This window comes from Sturnus vulgaris, chromosome W (genome assembly GCF_052056855.1).
Source record: "Sturnus vulgaris isolate bStuVul1 chromosome W, bStuVul1.hap1, whole genome shotgun sequence".
Taxonomy (NCBI): domain Eukaryota; kingdom Metazoa; phylum Chordata; class Aves; order Passeriformes; family Sturnidae; genus Sturnus; species Sturnus vulgaris.
In genome coordinates, this window is record NC_142282.1 from 8,419,761 (window position 1) to 8,425,978 (window position 6,218).

Consider the following 6,218-nt stretch of genomic DNA (forward strand, 5'->3'; position numbering starts at 1 on the left):
GAATCCCTGGGATGGGATTGGATCCCTGGGATGGGATGCCTGGGATGGGATGGGATGGGATGGGATGGGATGGGATGGGATGGGATGGGATCCCTGGGATGAGATGGGCTGGGATGGGATCCCTGCTATGGGATGGGATGGGACCCCTGCGCTGCCATGTGATGGGATCCCTGGGATGGGATACCTGGGATGGGATCGGATGGGATTGGATGGGATGGGATCCCTGGGATGGGATGGGATCCCTGGGATGGGATGGGATGGGATCCCTGGAATGGCATTCCTGGGATGGGATGGGATCGAATCCCTGGGATGGCATCTGTGAGATGGGATGGGATCTCTGACATGGGATCCCAGGCATGGGATGGGATCCCTGGGATGTTATCCCTGGGATGGGATGGGATGGGATCCCTGGGATGGGATGGGATGGGAAGGGATGGGATGGGATGGGAAGGGATGGGATGGGAGGGGATGGGATCCCTGGGATTGGATCCCTGGGACGAGATGGAATACCTGGCATGAGATAGCAGGGATGATTGGGATGGGATGGGATGGGATGGGATGGGATCCCTGGGATGGGATGGGATGGGATGGGAAGGGATGGGATGGGAGGGGATGGGATCCCTGGGATTGGATCCCTGGGATGAGATGGAATACCTGGCATGAGATATCAGGGATGATTGGGATGGGATGGGATGGGATGGGATGGGATGGGATGGGATGGGATGGGACTGGATGGGATGGGATGGGAATGCGATGGGATGGGATCCCTGGGATGGTATGGGATCCCTGGGATGGGATGCCTGGAATGGGATCCATGGGATGGGATGGGTTGGGATGGGTGGGGAAACGTTTGATGGGATCTTATGGGATCCCTGGGATGAGATGGGATGGGATTGGATCCCTGGGATGGGATGCGATGGGATCCCTGGGATGGGAACAGATGAAATGGGATCCCCGGGATGGGATGGAATCCCTGGGATGGGATAGCTGGGATGGGATGGGATCCCTGGGATGGGATGGGATCCCTGGTATGGGTTGGGATCTCTGGGATGGGATGGGATGGGATGGGATCCCTGGTATGTGTTGGGATCTCTGGGATGGGATGGGATGGGATGGGATGGGATGGGATGGGATGGGATGGGATGGGATAGGATGGGATGGGATGGGATCCCTGGGATTGGATGGGATCCCTGGGATGGGATGGGATCCCTGGGATGGGTTGGGATCCCTGGGATGGGATGGGATGGGATGGGATGGGATGGGATGGGATGGGATGGGATGGGATGGGATGGGATAGGATGGGATGGAATGGGATGGGATGGGGTGGGATGGGATTGGATGGGATGGGATGCGATCCCTGGGATGGGATGGGATGGGATCACTGGGATGGGATGGGATCCATGGGATGGGATGGGTTGGGATGGGATTGGATCCATGGGATGGGATGGGATGGGATGGGATCCCAGGGATGGGAACAGATGAAATGGGATCCCTGGGATGGGATGGAATCCCTGGGATGGGATAGCTGGGATGGGGTGGTATCCCTGGAATGGGATGGGATGGGATGGGTTGAGATGGGATGGGATCCCTGGGATGGGATGGGATGGGATCGAATCCCTGGGATGGCATCGGTGAGATGGGATGGGATCTCTGGGATGGGATCCCTGGCATGGGATGGGATCCCTGGGATGTTATCCCTGGGATGGGATGGGATCCCTGGGATGGGATGGGATGGGAAGGGATGGGATGGGAGGGGATGGGATCCCTGGGATTGGATCCCTGGGATGAGATGGAATACCTGGCATGAGATAGCAGGGATGATTGGGATGGGATGGGATGGGATGGGATGGGATGGGATGGGATGGGATGGGATGGGACTGGATGGGATGGGATGGGATGGGATCCCTGGGATGGTATGGGATCCCTGGGATGGGATCCCTGGGATGGGATCCATGGGATGGGATGGCTTGGGAAGGGTGGGGAACCGTTTGATGGGATCTTATGGGATCCCTGGGATGAGATGGGATGGGATTGGATCCCAGGGATGGGAACAGATGAAATGGGATCCCCGGGATGGGATGGAATCCCTGGGATGGCATAGCTGGGATGGGATGGGATCCCTGGGATGGGATGGGATCCCTGGAATGGGTTGGGATCTCTGGGATGGGATGGGATGGGATGGGATGGGATGGGATCCCTGGTATGGGTTGGGATCTCTGGGATGGGATGGGATGGGATGGGATGGGATGGGATAGGATGGGATGGGATGGGATCCCTGGTATTGGATGGGATCCCTGGGATGGGATGGGATCCCTGGGATGGGTTGGGATCCCTGGGATGGGATGGGATCACTGGGATGGGATGGGATCCATGGGATGGGATGGGTTGGGATGGGATTGGATCCATGGGATGGGATGGGATGGGATGGGATGGGATGGGATGGGATGGGATGGGATGGGATGGGATCCCAGGGATGGGAACAGATGAAATGGGATCCCTGGGATGGGATGGAATCCCTGGGATGGGATAGCTGGGATGGGGTGGTATCCCTGGAATGGGATGGGATGGGATGGGTTGAGATGGGATGGGATCCCTGGGATGGGATGGGATGGGATCGAATCCCTGGGATGGCATCCGTGAGATGGGATGGGATCTCTGACATGGGATCCCTGGCATGGGATGGGATCCCTGGGATGTTATCCCTGGGATGGGATGGGATCCCTGGGATGGGATGGGATGGGAAGGGATGGGATGGGAGGGGATGGGATCCCTGGGATGTTATCCCTGGGATGGGATGGGATCCCTGGGATGGGATGGGATGGGATGGGATGGGATGGGATTGGATGGGATGGGATGGGACTGGATGGGATGGGATGGGATGGGATGGGATGGGATGGGATGGGATCCCTGGGATGGTATGGGATCCCTGGGATGGGATCCCTGGGATGGGATCCATGGGATGGGATGGGTTGGAATGGGTTGGGAACCGTTTGATGGGATCTTATGGGATCCCTGGTATGAGATGGGATGGGATGGGATCCCTGGGATGGGATGAGATGGGATCCTACGGATGGGATCCCTGGAATGTGATCCCTCGTATGGGATGGGATCCCTGGGATGGGATGGAATCCCTGGGATGGGATCCCGGGGATGCGATGGGATCCCTGGGATGGGATGGGATGGGATGGGATGGGATGGGATGGGATGGGATGGGATGGGATCCCTGGGATGGGATGGGATGGGAAGGGATGGGATGGGAGGGGATGGGATCCCTGGAATTGGATCCCTGGGATGAGATGGAATACCTGGCATGAGATAGCAGGGATGATTGGGATGGGATGGGATGGGATGGGACTGGATGGGATGGGATGGGATGGGATGGGATGGGAATGCGATGGGATGGGATGGGATGGGATGGGATAGGATGGGATGGAATGGGATGGGATGGGATGGGAATGCGATGGGATGGGATCCCTGGGATGGGATCCCTGGGATGGGATCCATGGGATGGGATGGGTTGGGATGGGTGGGGAACCGTTTGATGGGATCTTATGGGATCCCTGGGATGAGATGGGATGGGATTGGATCCCTGGGATGGGAACAGATGAAATGGGATCCCCGGGATGGGATGGAATCCCTGGGACGGGATAGCTGGGATGGGATGGGATCCCTGGGATGGGATGGGATCCCTGGTATGGGTTGGGATCTCTGGGATGGGATGGGATGGGATGGGATGGGATAGGATGGGATGGGATGGGATCCCTGGGATTGGATGGGATCCCTGGGATGGGATTGCATCCCTGGGATGGGTTGGGATCCCTGGGATGGGATGGGATGGGATGGGATGGGATGGGATGGGACTGGATGGGATGGGACTGGATGGGATGGGATGGGATGGGATGGGATGGGAATGCGATGGGATGGGATCCCTGGGATGGGATCCCTGGGATGGGATCCATGGGATGGGATGGGTTGGGATGGGTGGGGAACCGTTTGATGGGATCTTATGGGATCCCTGGGATGAGATGGGATGGGATTGGATCCCTGGGATGGGATGCGATGGGATCCCTGGGATGGGAACAGATGAAATGGGATCCCCGGGATGGGATGGAATCCCTGGGATGGGATAGCTGGGATGGGATGGGATCCCTGGGATGGGATGGGATCCCTCGTATGGGTTGGGATCTCTGGGATGGGATGGGATGGGATCCCTGGGATTGGATGGGATCCCTGGGATGGGATGGGATCCCTGGGATGGGTTGGGATCCCTGGGATGGGATGGGATGGGATGGGATGGGATGGGATGGGATGGGATGGGATGGGATGGGATAGGATGGGATGGAATGGGATGGGATGGGGTGGGATGGGATGGGTTGGGATGGGATTGGATCCATGGGATGGGATGGGATGGGATCACTGGGATGGGATCCCAGGGATGGGAACAGATGAAATGGGATCCCTGGGATGGGATGGAATCCCTGGGATGGGATAGCTGGGATGGGGTGGTATCCCTGGAATGGGATGGGATGGGATGGGATGGGTTGAGATGGGATGGGATCCCTGGGATGGGATGGGATGGGATCGAATCCCTGGGATGGCATCCGTGAGATGGGATGGGATCTCTGGGATGGGATCCCTGGCATGGGATGGGATCCCTGGGATGTTATCCCTGGGATGGGATGGGATCCCTGGGATGGGAAGGGATGGGATGGGAGGGGATGGGATCCCTGGGATGTTATCCCTGGGATGGGATGGGATCCCTGGGATGGGATGGGATGGGATTGGATGGGATGGGATGGGACTGGATGGGATGGGATGGGATGGGATGGGATGGGATGGGATGGGATCCCTGGGATGGTATGGGATCCCTGGGATGGGATCCCTGGGATGGGATCCATGGGATGGGATGGGTTGGGATGGGTTGGGAACCGTTTGATGGGATCTTATGGGATCCCTGGGATGAGATGGGATGGGATTGGATGCCTGGGATGGGATGAGATGGGATCCTACGGATGGGATCCCTGGAATGTGATCCCTCGTATGGGATGGGATCCCTGGGATGGGATGGAATCCCTGGGATGGGATCCCGGGGATGCGATGGGATCCCTGGGATGGGATGGGATGGGATGGGATGGGATGGGATGGGATGGGATGGGATGGGATGGGATCCCTGGGATGGGATGGGATGGGAAGGGATGGGATGGGAGGGGATGGGATCCCTGGGATTGGATCCCTGGGATGAGATGGAATACCTGGCATGAGATAGCAGGGATGATTGGGATGGGATGGGATGGGATGGGATGGGATGGGATGGGATGGGATGGGATGGGATGGGGTGGTATCCCTGGAATGGGATGGGATGGGATGGGATGGGAATGCGATGGGATGGGATCCCTGGGATGGTATGGGATCCCTGGGATGGGATCCCTGGGATGGGATCCGTGGGATGGGATGGGTTGGGATGGGTGGGGAACCGTTTGATGGGATGGGATTGGATCCCTGGGATGGGATGCGATGGGATCCCTGGAATGGGAACAGATGAAATGGGATCCCCGGGATGGGATGGAATCCCTGGGATGGGATAGCTGGGATGGGATGGGATCCCTGGGATGGGATGGGATCCCTGGTATGGGTTGGGATCTCTGGGATGGGATGGGATGGGATGGGATCCCTGGTATGGGTTGGGATCTCTGGGATGGGATGGGATGGGATCCCTGGGATGGGATGAGATGGGATCCTACGGATGGGATCCCTGGAATGTGATCCCTCGTATGGGATGGGATCCCTGGGATGGGATGGAATCCCTGGGATGGGATCCCGGGGATGCGATGGGATCCCTGGGATGGGATGGGATGGGATGGGATGGGATGGGATGGGATCCCTGGGATGGGATGGGATGGGAAGGGATGGGATGGGAGGGGATGGGATCCCTGGAATTGGATCCCTGGGATGAGATGGAATACCTGGCATGAGATAGCAGGGATGATTGGGATGGGATGGGATGGGATGGGACTGGATGGGATGGGATGGGATGGGATGGGATGGGAATGCGATGGGATGGGATCCCTGGGATGGGATCCCTGGGATGGGATCCATGGGATGGGATGGGTTGGGATGGGTGGGGAACCGTTTGATGGGATCTTATGGGATCCCTGGGATGAGATGGGATAGGATTGGATCCCTGGGATGGGATGCGATGGGATCCCTGGGATGGGAAC